Source organism: Cupressus sempervirens, chromosome 2 (genome assembly GCF_028749045.1).
Source record: "Cupressus sempervirens isolate cs-2001-9-10 chromosome 2, ASM2874904v1, whole genome shotgun sequence".
In the NCBI taxonomy this organism is placed as follows: Eukaryota; Viridiplantae; Streptophyta; class Pinopsida; order Cupressales; family Cupressaceae; genus Cupressus; species Cupressus sempervirens.
In genome coordinates this window covers 279,640,770-279,657,580 of record NC_143119.1, presented here as the reverse complement: position 1 = coordinate 279,657,580, position 16,811 = coordinate 279,640,770, and positions in this window count along the sequence as shown.

The window sequence follows — 16,811 nt, the reverse complement described above, 5'->3', positions numbered from 1 at the left end:
GTCTAAATGTCTACCATTGCTATGAAATCTTAAAAAAATTAAAGACTAAATAAAGTTGACATGGTTTTTCATGGGTTTATATTAACGTAGGGTTTGGTTTTTTCTTCCATCATTCAAATCTAATGAAGACAAATATAAAATAGATTATCAATTTAATTATTTGGAGTTTATATGAGAATTTGAGTTGATTTTTCATAGTTGGTGGTTTGAGAATAGTGGGTTACATCTTTTTACCAATTTTAACACTAAAATGAGAATTTTGAATTTTGGACACCTCTTGTTGTAAAAATATTAGGAATTGAAGATGATGTGAACTTGTAAGTTTTAGAATTTTTTTCTAGATTCAATTTATTTTTTTCAAATTGTTTTGTATCCATTTTTTCATCTCTTTCAAAAATTATTTTTAATTGAAAATAACATTTTGAAGGAGTAACATTCACTTACTATATAGTGTGAATTTTTTTCTCAAATGAACAAAAAGTGATTCTTTTGAATTTAGATTTGAGACACTAATATCAAGTGATTTAAATTGGTCTCATTTGATAATGATGACTATTTCATATATTTTTAAATGATGATGACTATAATTTAGATATAAGTTCATTTGGTCATTTATAACTTGTATTATGTGTATCCAAATTCAATTATTATTTTTTTGTTATGAAGTTGACATCGATACCTAATGTAAGAATATTATTTATTTTGCTTTTCTTTTTTTAATAAGCATTCAAACATAGAAGTTGATAAATGGTTTTAAAATCTACATTTAGTAAAACTAAAACTATGAAGTCATAACAAACTCAATTGATATTAAAACTATAATCATTAGAAATATTTTTTGAGTAATACCATACTACATCTATGTTTGTCAAATGAATTCATTTAATCCCCCAAAAGCTAAAGTCCAGGTGTTTTATTTTCAACAATTTGATAAGGTGTGAAAGAGACTCAATTGCAAGCATGACTAAGGAGTGGAGAGGTTATATCAAACATGTTTTGATGTAAGAGGCTTTGATTTAACCATTTTTAATTAATTCCTTAAAAAGAGGCCTCTCTAGGCTTAAATAGCCATATTTTCATTAAAATGTGTGATTTTAGCAAAAATTAGGGTGCTCAAACAAGTGTAACCCACTATTCAGGGGTCACATCTTTCTATTAGTCAAATTTGCTTTGAAAAATGAAAAAAAAAAGTTGTGAAGAAAGTTACAAAGTGTTTAGTGAGGTCAAAGTTACAGATACCTTAGATGATTGTAACTACATTGAGAAATCAAAGTATATAAATGTTCCATCATATGAGTATAATTTATTGTTCATTTCAATAGCTTGAAAAATACTTTTTTTTTTGTAATGTGATGTGTTGAATTTATCCCCCTTATTTTGCTTGTCACATTAGGGAAATAGAAAGAAGGACCCTCAAGCGTAACCATTAAAAGTACTCAAATTAGATAGGCACAATCGAAGGAAGATGTAAGGGATGCCAATGTTAAATCTGATACTGGTTTTCTGATGTACATACTTAAGGGACTACTTTCTATGTGACATTATTTCAAACTTTAATTGTATTATATTGATAAACTCAATAAAGTGTTTCTTAAGTGCAAGTAAATTGTTTGGACGAGATATAAGAAATGAATGTACTTGTATAATAGTTGAAAACATGCATAATTACATTTGAAACTAATGGATAAATGTTGGGAATGATAAAATAAAGCACTAAACTCACCTTGCAAGCCAATGCCGAGGAGAATCTCATATATGTAAAATTGTTGTTAAAAATTATTAACATCTAAAAGTGTTATGGACTTGGGACATGTGAACTAATATTCATGAATTATGTGAAGGGATCATTGGATAGGGATGAACAAGGTAAGGGATGAGGTTTTCCCTTACCTCGATGAATCCAGGGATCACTAGACAGGGATGAACTAGGTGAATATAGGGATCACTAGATAGGGATGAACTAGGTAAGGGATAGGGATGAATGTTGGCAGTAAGTTATTATTTTCATTAGTGACAACACTTATCTATATCAGTATAGCTACCGAGCTCAGCACTTAGTTTCCTACACTCACCGAGCTTCATAGTTTACACCGAGCATCTACGATGTATACCGAGCATTCAGTGGTTACCTTATAGGTTCATCACTTAAGTAGTTCATACCGAGCATTCATGAAGCTACCGAGTGAATTGCAATCTAGTAGTGTCTACTGAGTTTACAGTGTTCACCGAGCTTCATAGTGTTTATCGAGTGATGGAAGTGCAGTGTTTACCGAGTAATGAAAGTATAGTGTTTACCGAGTGAAAGCAAGGTAAATGAAGGAATCAATTTTTATCGAGTGATACTATATCTACTGAGTCTCCAATGGTTACCGAGTTTAGAACTACGTCAAGTGATTAGTATGGACCGAGCCTTCACTTCTACCAAGTGCATGATGATGTCGAGCAATGCAGTGGATGCTGAGTATTAGAAGGTCATCGAGTCAGTTTAGTGAACTCGAGTTATTTATTGTTTGGCTAACTCAGTAATATTTTGTTCACTTGTGTTTTAGTCAACCTTGCAATTGTAATTATTGGAATGGTATATATGTAATGTATTATATCATTTACAAGGTATGCAAGAATGTATCAAGATAGACATATAATGTTTTGAGAAGAATAAAAGTGAATTAGCAAAAGAGTAGAGTATTCGGCAAGGTCTACAAGGAGCAGTAAAGATTCATCAGTCACAAGAGATGATCTATACTTTAAGGATCTACTCAACAAATCAAAGTTGTAAGTAGATCCAGTATTTCATCCTAACAGGTGAATCAATTTTGTAAATCCTTTAACAGGGCAGACTTAATAGTCTTTTGTATAAATCTCCTAACACAGTGCATACTTCAATGTATGTTTGTAAATCCTCTAACAAGGTGGACTTAGCAGTCCTTTGTGCTCCTAATAGAGCAGATCACCAAAAGTGGTCAATGTAAGCCTTAACAAGCCAACTTCATACAACAGTAACGAAGTTTTGTGGGTAATCATCCCCACCCTAGTTTTACTTTCTGTTTGGAAGGTTTTTGGGTCACCAAATCACTATGTACATGTGTTATAAATGTTTGTTCTCTCATATATGCAGTAGATTAGATGAATGAATGGTGAATAGTATATATGATTAAATTGTTGAATTACTTTAAAGTTTTTGATGTTACTGATTCACCCCTCCCCTCTCAATAACCTATCATATCTTGAATATTTCCAACAATTGGTATCAGAGCTTAGTTTGGTTCTCAGGACAAAGCTTGACAGCTTGAGCAAAGATCAAGGACAATGGAGATATTCAGACTTGACAAAGCAATAGAAAATGAAAAGCTAGATCTGGAAATGGCCATGACTCAACTCAAAGAAGCTAAGGAGCATCTTTCTCAATCCCTGAAGAGAAGGAAGGAACTTGCAAGAAAAATGAATGACCATCAGTATATTGAAGAGAATATTGAAGGTCTTTTACCATCAAGTAGCTCAAATGAAGCTAATGAGGCTATCAAGGAACTCCTAGCAAAGAATGACTCTCTGTAGGAAGAGGTAAGAAAGCTTAAAAGAGAACAAGAAATGCAATCAATTAGGCTATGTGAAGTTTTGGAATAGAGAAACAAGGCAAATGAAAACTTAGAGGCAAGAAATAATTAGTCCCTTCAGCATGAAGATCTTGTAGATCAACTATCTAATGCAAATGAAGAAGTTATGAATCTGAGATCTGAGAATGAAAGCCTGAGGAATGATCTAATCACTGAAAGACAAATCAATGAAAGCTTACAAAGCGACTTGAGATCTGAAAGACAAATCAATGAAAGCTTACAAAGCGACTTGAGATCTGAAAGACAAATCAATGAAAGTCTGGAAAATGACTTAATCACTGAAAAGCAAGTCAATGATAGAATGATGAAATCTCAAGTAGATATGACTCAATTAAATCAACAAAGTGAGCAAAATCTTCATAGACAAAAAGGTAACGCTAGACTTGGTTATAAGGAAGAAGGTGAAACCTCCAAACAAGGTGCCCAAAGGAATCAAAGACCTACTTGCAATCACTGTGGTAAGCTAGGTCACATATAAAACAAGTGTTGGAGCAATGTAAAAGGTAATTTCAATGGTAAATGCTACAATTGCAGTCAGCATGGTCATAAAGCTAATGAATGCAAGGAGAAACCAAAATTTGAAAGAAATTGTCACAAATGCAAGAAGCATGGTCACAAGGCATTCCAATGCAGATCCAAATCATTCAATCTAGCTGAACAACTTGTTAAAGAAATATTTGGATGGGACTACAATACCTAGTGCAGATGTCATTATTGTGGAGAATATGGACATATTGGTATAAACTATGCAAGACATCACCTAAGGAAGAAGGACACTACTGTAAGATGCTATACATGTACAGAACTTGGTCATATAGCTAAAAACTGCATGAACATAGGAAGAATTGAAGATGAAAAGAAAGCTAAAGCTGAAAACATTCGAAAGCAGATGAGGCAATAGTGGATTCCTAAATCTACCAAGCAAGATAGTTCAAATGATGGCAATGTCACTCAAGAAGTGGGTGACTCCACCATCTCTAATTAGATTCATAAAGGAGGATATGGAATTGCATCTTCTAGTGATATCTCAAGCAGTTCCAAAATACAAAGAAATCAAAATGATCAAATCAGTATTCCAAATACACAAGAATCAAAGAAAGCATATCTTTCGCTGAGTTGCATCTACCGAGGAAAGTCGGTTGAAGACCTTACTGAGCTAGGTCGGGAGTAACAAAAGTTTTGTTCGATCACCAAATTGCAAGCTTCTATCGAGCAAGTGAATGACAACGTATCAAGCACTATGTCATCTCAGCTACCTTCGTACCAAGCATTTATGGAGAAAAAAATTGTCAAAAGGGAAGAATTTGATTTCATTCTTTACCGCGATTACAGAGCTAAGAAATTTCCAGCGATTCCAAAGCAAATTCCAAGCGATTTCAAGTGATTTTCAAGTGGAGAATTTGTTCAAAATTTTCTTACACCTACCAAGCAGCGATGGCATCCGGGAGTAGCAGCAGCACCAAGGCAAAACAAGGTTCAGAAATGCTAGTTAAAGGTGTAGAGTGGAAGGCACCAAATTTCAAACTAGTTCCAGCAATTGCAGAATCACTCGACCCCAATGGAGCTCAATCACAAACTCCACCAAAGGTACTTCTTATAAACAACATTTGTACTCATTTCAAATGTTTTTTAAAGAGATTGGAAACCTAGAGATGGATAATGCCCTAGGAGAAATGAGTGTTGATGGTTCTTTGAAACCTGAGCATAAACATCTGGAGACCAAAGGGTTAACCCACATTTCACATATGCCATGAAGTTTTCAAACTAAGTGGATCAGGTACATACTCAGTTGTGTTCACAATGGGCAACTATGGTTAGAGAAGCCAGTGTTAATCACCAAGAAGATGATTCATAAGATTACTGGTCTCCCCATACTCAGCAAAGCAAAAACCATCAAAACCCTAGGTTGGGAGGAGTTGCAGAAGAAAACCCTAGCTGAGTGGGATGGGAGAGGTTTAAAGGTTAGCATTGTTTTTGACATTGAATTAAAGTTTGACATTCATGTCATTGCCCACAAAATTTATAGCTCCGTTCCTCTAAACAATGTGCCATATGAGGCTATGGACTTGGCTTTCAAAATTGTGAAAAAGAACCTTGAATTTGACCTGTTAGAATTATTGTTGAAACAATTGAACAAGAACATGGACACCATAAGGACTTCAAAGAATAATCCCTGCAAATTTGGTTCCTTATTGACTTGTTTATTTTTCTATGTTCAAAAATTCTTTCCATCAAAAGGAACTATAGTGTGGAGAAAAGATATTCCCATTCTTTATCAGATAAATGAGTTTGTAGCAGAAATGGGTGAAAACTTTGATAGCATCATGGATAATTATTTTGAAGATTTCAAGGAAAGGATGAATAATAGGTTTTGAATTCCACCAAAACTTGTTGAAGATTACAAAGATAATGTATGCTTCATGGTTGACTATGATAAAGTGTACATTTAGGCAGTTAGACCCCGATTTGCATGGGTAAAACCTCTTCCTTATGAGGTTAATATTGACGAAGCCAGGGATATCATTGAAGCACTAGTAAATGAGCTAGTAGACCCAAAGCAACCAATTTTTGAAACATATGATGAGGCAAAGGCCAGAATTGAGCTTGAAATCAAGCTACCCCAAGCCATAAGCAAAGGAAAGAGGAAGATAGCCAAATTGAAAATTGAAACCGGCCCTCTCATGCTTACTGAAGGAAAAGGTGAGGATGTAGAAGAGGAGCAAGAACCAAAAGATATAGAAGAAGAATCAGAAAAGGAGGCAGAACCAGTCAAAAAGAAGGGCAAGGTAATCATCACCAAGCCACCCAAAGCCTCCACAACTTTTTTCACAAGGAGAGAGAAAGGTAAGAACAAAGGTGAAGTAGTATTCACCAAGCCCCAACTGACCTTCCAAGATAGATTGAAACAATTGGAAGAAGGAGCTGGCATGACAAATTTTAAGGCATTGAAATTTGCAACAAGGATTGATGCGGAGAAAATGCAGATTGAGGAACTAGTACTTAATAAGATGGGAAAATGACTCCCCAGACCAGCTTGCCTCTCAAATCTCCAAAGAACTGTTGGAGAGATTGCAACCAAGATGGGAGTCAGCCACCCAAACGACCAAAGATATATATGAGCAATCCCTGAGGAATCTTCTACCGAGTCTCACTGGAGCAAAAATAAAGGCAACAATGAAGAACCATGAAGGTAAAATGATGATTAGATTTCACACATCTTTTATTTTAATTAAGGACATTTAGCATTTTGTAAGTGATGCAACAAATATGTGGAAAAACATCTATCATCTGCCAAAGCCTAGTGATGATCTCGTTGAAATCAAGGATGATGATAGTAGTGACAGTGATGATTTTGATAGCACTCCATCCATCACAGTTACTCCAAGAGAGCTACATGCACTAATGGAAGAAAAAGAGGAAGAAGACAAGGAGGAAGAAGCACATGAGGAAGAAATAGATGAAGAAGATCCAGTAAAAATTGCAGCAGAAGTTATTGCATCCCTTCCTCACTCTCCACCAAAGAAAGTTACATCTACTTTGGAGATAGCTTCTGCAAGTGAGATTGTGAGAACAACAGTCACATCAATTGCTCAATCTTCATCAACCTCCTCCCAGATCCAGGTATCTAAAATAGATGTGCTAAGCACTTCATCTACCGAGCTGTCTGTCACTTCTTCAGCCACCGAGACAGCCTCCTTAACTCCTTCATTATCAGTGAGTGTAACAATAAGTTCTACAATTTTGTCTCCATCAATTCTAGTAAGTTCTACAATTTTGTTTCTGTTAGCATCATCTATATCCACTTCCACTACAATCAGTTTAGACTCTACTATGGGTAGTCTACCGAGTGTGATTCCATTTTTGGGAAGTGTTTCAGTTCTTGATCCGATTAGTACTTCTATTGGCATTCAATCCTTGAGTCTTATCCCAGTTCCTACTGCTAGCCCTTCTATCTCCACTATTGTGTCTATACCTAAGGTCAAACCATTCATCACAAAGGTCAAACAAAAGTATCCATTAAAACTTTTGATCACTGGAAAAGAAATTGCAAAAGACATTGACCTAGACACATAGATAATGATTCCAAAGATTGACTATGAAAATGCTACCACTGAAGAGATGAGGTTAGCAAGTCAACTCATAGAGATGAAAGCTACACAGAAACAGTTAAGATCAGAAAGGGATAAGGAATATAGAATAATTGAAAATGCCAAGAATATACTTATAAATGCTATAAATGTTGAAGTAGATTCTACTCAACACATTTTGATTTAGTTAGAAGAGGCAGTACAAAAATTTAATGAGGATTCTTTCGAACAAGAAAAAAATATTGAGAAAGATGAAAATAAATTTGATAATAAGGTGCTAGAGCATATTGCTCAAAAGATAGCAATCAAGCAAGTTGAATTGTCAACATTTTTGGGAAATTTTGAAAATTCTTTTAATAGTGCAACATCACTTTTTGCTAAACTTTGTGATGTTTCTGGTTTCACTAAAGAAATAAAGGATAAATTAAATAAAATTGAAATTGATATTCAATCAAGTGCATCCAAGTTAAAGGTGGACTCCTCCTCCACAACCTCCCATCACACCAAGATCAGATATTTGGCAGAACTATTGAGAGAGGAAACTAGGATCCGGTCTACACTCATAGACATCCAACACATGATCCTTCCTATCATGGACATAATGCAGAAACATCTTGCTCATTGCAAAACATTGGTCCAAGATCAGAACTTCTCAGTGGCTGATCACTTGATCCAATTATCAGTAGAAGTTCAAATTGCTCTCTCCACCTGTCAAATTTTGCAGCAGACTTGGGATAGTACTTTTGCAACCATCCTTAAGGTACATCAAGAATTTCTATCTCACTTTGGTGTAGCCATATAAACTATATATATGTAGTTCTTTGGCATTATTGTCAAAAAGGGGGAGAGATTTAGTGATTTAGCATAATAAATGAGGAGAGGTATCACTATAAGTGATAGGGGGAGTTAGCACTCATTTAGAGTTAGCATGTGTACATAAGTATCTTTGTATATACATTATAAGTCATCAAGAAGGTATATAGAAATGTATATGCAGTAGTTCTACAAAGATCAATTTTAAAAAACCAAAATTCATTGAGTTAGGTAATGTACAAATGTTTTGGCTTATAAGTGTTTTTGTCACTAATGCCAAAGGGGGAGATTGTTGGCATTACCATTAGTGACAACACTTGTCTATATCAGTATAGCTACCAAGCTCAGCACTCATTTTCCTACACTCACTGAGCTTCACAGTTTACACCAAGCATCTACAGTGTATACCGAGCATTCAGTGGTTACCTTATAGGTTCATCACTTAAGTAGTTCATAGCGAGCATTCATGAAGCTACCAAGTGAATATGCAATCCAACAATGTCTACCAAGTTTACAATATTCACCGAGCTTCATAGTGTTTACCAAGTGATGGAAGTGTAGTGTTTACCGCATAATGAAAGTATAGTGTTTACTGAGTGAAAGCAAGGTAAATGAAGGAATCAATTTTTACCGAGTGATACTATATCTACCGAGTCTCCAATGGTTACCGAGTTTAGAACTACGTCAAGTGATTAGTATGGACCAAGCCTTCACTTCTATTGAGTGCATGACAATGTCGAGTAATGCAGTGGACACCGAGTATCAGAAGGTCACCGAGTCAGTTCAGTGAACCCGAGTTATTTATTGTTTGGCTGAATCAGTAATATTTTGTTCACTTGTGTTTTAGCCGACCTTGCAATTGTAATTATTGGAATGGTATACATGTAATGTATTATATCATTTACAAGGTATGCAAGAATGTATCAAGATAGACATGTAATGTTTTGAGAAGAATAAAAGCAAATCAGTAGAAGAGTAGAGTATTCAACAAGGTCTACAAGGAGCAATAAAGATTCATCAGTCACAAGAGGTGATCTATACTTCAAGGATCTAATCAGCAAATCGAAGTTGTAAGTAGATCCACTATTTCATCCTAACAGGTGAATCAATTTTGTAAATCTTTTAACAGGGTAGACTTAACAATCTTTTGTATAAATCTCCTAGCAGAGTGCATACTTCAGTGTATGTTTGTAAATCCTCTAACAAGGTGGACTTAGCAGTCCTTTGTGCTCCTAATAGGGCAGATCAGCAGAAGTGGTCAATGTAAGCCTTAACAGGCCAACTTCATACTGTAGTAATGAAGTTTTGTGGGTATCATCCCCACCCTAGTTTTACTTTCTATTTGGAAGGTTTCTGGGTCACCAAATCACTGTGTACATGTGTTATAAATGTTTGTTATCTCATATATGCAGTAGATTAGATGAATGAATGGTGAATAGTATATATGATTAAAGTGCTGAATTACTTTAAATTTTTTGATGTTACTGATTCACCCCTCCCCTCTCAGTAACCTATCATATCTTGAATATTTCCAAGATATATTATGGACTTGGGACATGTGAACTAATATTCATGAATTATGTGAAGGGATCACTGGATAGGGATGAACAAGGTAAGGGATGAGGTTTTCCCTTACCTCAATGAATCCAGGGATCACTGGACAGGGATTAACTAAGTGAATATAGGGATCACTGGATAGGGATGAATTAGGTAAGGGATAGGGATGACTTCTACCGATTTCTACTCAGCTTGCACTGAATGCTTGACAAGTCTTGGTAGAAACTTTTCTTACTTGATCTTCTTTTAGTCTTAACTTGAGTAATCTTTCATTTCAAACTTTAAGTAGATAAACAATACACTATAGTATCAATGTCTTACTTGGTCTTAGTACTCCTTTTATACACCAAATAACTCAACCTTTCTCTAGGTGCTCTTGTTATCTCCTCTTTTCAAATCCTCTTCATCAATCAAACACATGATAGCATTCAGACCAAAAAGAAATTGTCTCACCAGCAAGTAGTAGGTTTGACATCATTGAAAAAATAATGATTGTTCCATTATAGGTTCTACACATCAAAACAATCTCTTTTCAATAATCTCCCTCTTTGGCATCGATGGCAAACCAATACCAAAAAGAAAATAATATCTTTGAAATTTCTCCCTCTATCAGTATATGTCCTTCCTCTATATAGGGTAATGTCGGCTTTGTCAATATCCTTCAATGTATCTCTCTTATATCTCCCTTTGTAGGTTATTTTTCTCTTTCTCTATCTCCTTTTTTAGATTATCTCTCCCTCTTTGACAATAATACCAAAGACTTTTCATCCTTCCATGTAGATATAACCAATTCAGGTTCTCCCTCTATCACCTTGCATGTGACTATAAGTCTTCTAAGTCAACTCCTTCATTACTTTAGGAAACTCCTAAAGTAAGATCCACTGCATCAAGTTGTAAGATACAACATTCAACTCAATTGATGCAAGGCACTACCGATGCTTCTTAAGTAGCTTGAGATAAGGGTATCACCCCTAGTTTACCTTGAAGATATTCATGTACATCCTTAGGTAAAGCTTTTGTGAATTTATCAGTTATTTGTTCTTTTGTATTCACATATTCCATCCTCACTTCTTTATCTTGAACCAACTCCCTCAAGTAATGATACTTGATAACAATGTGCTTAGCTCTCAAGTAAAGATACTTGATTACAATGTGCTTAGTCTTTGTGTGCATCATAGGGTTCTTTGATATGTTTATAGCACTTGTATTATCATAATAAAGTACCATAAGTTCAATGATTTCCTCCTTCATACCTTTGAGTAGTTGCTTGATCCATACCATATTTGTACAATTTACTATAGTTGCTACATATTTAGCCTTAACAATAGATTGAGATATACAATTTTGTTTATTACTGGTCTAGGTGACCAATCTCTTTCCTAAGAAAAATGCTCCACTGCTTGTACTCTTTTTGTCATTCCAACCCAATCAACATATGTATAGGCTCTTAACTCAAATTTTTCATTTTCCTTGTAGTATGGACCATAAATTTCTAGTTCCTTTTAGATATCTCATAATTCTCTTAAAAACCATCAAATGATTCTCTTTAGGATTTGCAAAAAATCTTACAACAATCCCAATAGCTAATGTTATGTCAGGTCTACTATGTACTACATATTGCAACTTTCCAATCATAGACATGTACAATGTTTGGTTCACTTTAGTATAATCATGTCATTCTTTGAAAGTTTGTGTCTTTTGAATCCTCTAAACCAAATGTTTTCAATATTTCCTTCACATACTTAGACTAAGTGATGTATATACCATACTTCATCTAATATAATTGCAAACCAACAAAGAACTTGATCTCTCCAAACATAGACATCTCAAATTCTTTCTTCATTTCATTTGCAAATGACTTACATAATGCATTTTGACATCCAAATATGATGTCATCAACAAAAATTTCAGCTAGTAAAATACATTTACCTCCTTCTATCTTCAAGTACAAATTATTCTTATCATCAGTCTTCTCAAAACCAATCTTCACAAGATAATTAAGAAGCCTTTCATACCATGCTCTTGGGGCTTGCTTTAAACCATATAAATCTTTGTGTAGTATATACACCATGTTCTTGTTGTTTGGATCAACAAATCCTTCAGGTTGTTCTATGTAAACCTTTTCTTCTAGTATACCATTAAGAAATGTTGACTTCACATCCATCTGAGAAACCTTGAAACCTTTGTATGTAGAGTAAGAAAGAAAAGTTCTTATGCCTTCCAATCTTGCAACTGGGGCAAATGTTTCTCCATAGTCAATTCCTTCTTCTTGTGCATACCCCTTGCAAACTAATCTCACCTTATTCCTTGTGACTTCACCATTCTCATCTAACTTGTTTTTGTACACCCACTTGGTTCCAATAACATTTGTGTTCTCTAGTTTGGGCACTAGAGTCCATGTCTTATTCTTTTCAATCTAATCAATCTCTTCTTTCATGGATTTACTTCATTCTTCATTCTCTAAGGCATCTTTCACTATCTTAGGCTCATGCATGCTCAATAAATGTGTATCACTTCTCAACCTATTCATTTTCATTGGTCTAGCTTCTTTATCTCTAATAATTTGTTCAACAGGGTGATGTCTTCTGACATACTTTGGTAATCTTGGTTATGCTCTTCTTTCTTCAATAGGTTTGTCAACTTTAGAATCATTATGTACTTCTCTATCAGGTAGATCAACATTCCTTTCATATACACTTATCTCAGAATCAAAATGTACCTCACATTCTATCTACAACTCGACTCCTGAATGTAGCTCGATTCCTGAATGCAACTTGGTCCTTGAATGCAACTTGACATTCACTATATGTTACTCAATAGTTGCTGATACTTGTTGATTTACAAATTGGTTTAAAACACCTTCATCAAAAGACATACTTTCATAAAAGTATACAAAAGACTTGTATTCTTCAAGTTCCTTCATAGGTCTAGCTTCATGTACCTCTATATATTCATCAAACTTCACATTTTCACTTTCCACAACTTTGTTAGTGTTAGTATTTAAACACTTATAAGTTTTACTTCTTGTGGAATAGCCTAGGAATATGCTTTCTTCACTTTTAGCATCAAATTTACCATTCTAGTTGCCTTTAAGAATATAGCACTTGCTTCCAAATACCTTAAAATATTTTGCATTGGGTGAGTATCCATACCATAGTTCAAAAGGTGTTGAATGAGTACCTTTCTTGACTTGTACACGGTTCAAGGTATAGACAACTACACTTACAACATCTCTCTAGTATTTCAAAGCAACATTCTTCTCCATCATGTGTGTTCTAGCACAATCCATTACAAATATGTTCCTCCTTTTAGCAATTCCATTTTGTGGAGGGGTCCTAGGTGCAGAAGTATATCTCTTGATTTCTCTATCGTTACATAATATCTTAGACTCATTTGATATAAATTCTCCACCTCTGTCAGATCTCAGACATTTCAAGCTTTTTTTCAGTCTCCTTTTCAATTCTAGCCAAGTACCACTTAAACGTTTAGAAAGCATCATATTTTTGTTTCAAAAAGATAACTGTCATCATCCTAGAATAATCATCAACAAATAGAATAATGTACTTGTCACCTTTGTAAATTTGCACATTAATTGGTCCACACAAATCAGTATGAACTAATTCTAGAATTTCTTTAGAGGAGTGAGTCTTACTTGTAAGACTAGATTTTGTCATCTTGTCTAATTGACATTGTTTGCAAATCATATTGTCAGTTTTCTTAAGTTTAAGAAAACATCTGACTCTTTTCATGTTACTGATACTAACCAAGTTATCAAACTTAACATGACATAACCTATTGTGCCACAACCACACACCATTAAATTCTACAACAAGACAAGTAGCATCATTCATGTGAAGATAAAATAGATTACCTCTAGTTTGATCACATTTTCCAATTAGTTTCCTATTAGTGTCATAGATCTTTTCTTTCTTGTTCTCAAACTCAACTTTGCAACCTAAACTATTTAGTTGTGACACACTCAACAAGTTATAGTTAAGTCCTTCTATATAATAAGCATTGTCACACATGGTCTTTTTTGTCAGTTTGATTGATCCTTTACCTTTTATCAGGTAGGCTACATCATTACCAAACCTTACACTATTTCCATTGTAATAATAAAGGGTAATGAACTTACTTTTATCTCTAGTCATGTGATGTGAACACCCACTGTCAATGATCGATTTGTCACTCTAGTTCACATAAGATACTAGTGCAGTTGCCTCATCCTCATTAGAATCATCCTTTATTACAACATACACCACTTCATCATCATGATAATCACATTCATTTTTGGTTTCCTCTTTAGCAATATAGCAAGATTGCTTTCCTTTTTTCTTTGTAATCTTTGTTGTCCTCATCTTTGTTACTTCTATCTTTATCTCCAGTTCTATTGTTCTTCTTCTCTAGACATCTAGTAGTAATATGACCAACCTCATTACAATTAGAGCACATGATAGGTAGCTTACCTTTGAATTTCCCTTTGCCTCTATGAAATCTCCTTTCTAGCAATAGTTCAAGTTGTTATACATCCTCCTCATTTGTATCATTGTCACTAGAAACATATTTGACCTTTTTCTCCTTCTCTTTAGGTTCCTTTAATGACAGTTTAGCTTTGAAAGCAGATTCAACATTTTCACTTTTGAAATGATCAAAATTAGAGAGTTCAAAGCTGGTGAGTTTACCCATCAATCCTTCAAAGGACAGATTGCTACCAGGTATACATCTTAGTTATTGAATGGCAGAAACTCTAATAGCATAGGGTGATCCCACAATAGTGGGTGCCACTTTTCTGGCACAAAGAAATTCACTAAATGTTGCAAAAAATGCAATTTTCAAATTCCCTATGTTCACACGAACATATCTATTATGTTCGCGTGAACATATACGATAGATATGTTCATGCAAACATATATCAACAAAAAGGTTATGTTCGTGCAAACATAACCATAATATATGTTTGCACAAATGTATGTAAAAGACGATTTATGGTTTATATTCCTCATTTCTTGTTTTTGTTGTTCATTTTTACAATGTGGTGAAATTGTTTAAGACATGGGAGTGAACATATCAAAGTGTTGAGCAAGCTACATTATTTTCCTCTAGATTTTGATCATTGCGCTATTTCAAGTATGTTTATATGTGATTATTTGAATTTTTTTAATGTTTTTAACATTTTCAAAGAATATTTTTAATGTTAATTTAATATTTTTATTGCTTATAATGTTAGTAAATTATATTATTTTTTTGTTTATAATTTTTTATTTGTTAATTATATATTAGCATTATTACAAAATACATTAGAAATTATTTGAAAAATATTAGAAAATATTAGAAAAACATTAGAAATTACTAAAAAAATTAGTCTAGAATATTAGAAAAATATTAATTCAACATTAGGAAACAAATTTAGAAAAAAATAGTGTTTAATTAGATCAATATTAAAAAATACATTAGAAAATATTAGAAAAAAATAACAAAAAAAAAAGAAAAATATTAGCAAATATTAAAATTATATTAGTTTAGAATATTAGAAAAACATTAGAAAATATTTTAAAAACTTTAATCTAGAATATTAGTATAACATTACGAAAGAAATTTAGAAAAATTAGTCTTATTAGAAAAATATTAGGAAAAACATTACAAAATAGTAGAAAAATATTAGAAAATATTCAAAAAACATTAGTCTAGAAAATTAAAAAATATTAGAAAATAATTTAAAAATATTATTATAGAATATTAGAAAATATTAGTATAACATTACAAAACAAATTTAGAAAAAATATTAGTGTTATTAGAAAAATATTAGAAAAAAAATAGAAAATATTAGGAAAACATTAGAAAATATTTTTAAAAATTAGTCTAGAATATTAAAAAAATATTAATGTAACATTAGGAAACAAATTTAGGAAAAAAAAAAGTATTTAACATTACAAAACACAAAATACTAAGTTAAAATGTCTAACCCTAGTTCCCTAACCCTATATATAACCCTTGTTCTAATCTTAACCCTCACCCTAATCCAAAACCTAACTCTAGCTCTATCACTAACTCAAACTCAAACCCTAACTCAAACCCCAATTCTAACCCTAATCCTAACCCTAATCATAAATCTATCTCTAACCCTAACCCTAACTCTAACCCTAGCTCTAATTCTAACTTGAACCTTAACTCTAATTTTAACCCTAACTCTAATCTTAACTCTAATTGTAACCCTAACTAGGTAATGAGCTAACCCTAACTCTAATTCTAACCCTAATCCTCTCTCTAATTCTAACTCTAACTCAAATCCTAACTACATAACCCTTTAATTCTAACTCTAACCCCAACACTAGTCCTAATTCTATCTCTATTTGTAACCTTAATCATAATTCTATCTCTAATTTCACCCCTAACCCTAACCCTAAAACCCTATATACAACCCTAGTTCTATAACCCTAATTAAAATCTTAATTCTTACTCTAACTCTAGCTCGAACCCTAACTAGCTCTAACTCTAACTCGAACCCTAATTATAACTAATTACATAATGCTAACCCTAGTTTGCTAACCCAAATTTTAACTATACCCCTATTGTTAACCCTGGAACTCTAATTCTAATTCTTAACCCTAATCCTAAGCCAAACCCTAACTCTAAATAGCTCTAACTCAAACTTAAACTCTAACTCTAACCCTAACTCTAATTCCACCCTTAATACTAACGGGCTATATATAACCCTAGTTTTGTAAACCTAACTATAATCTTA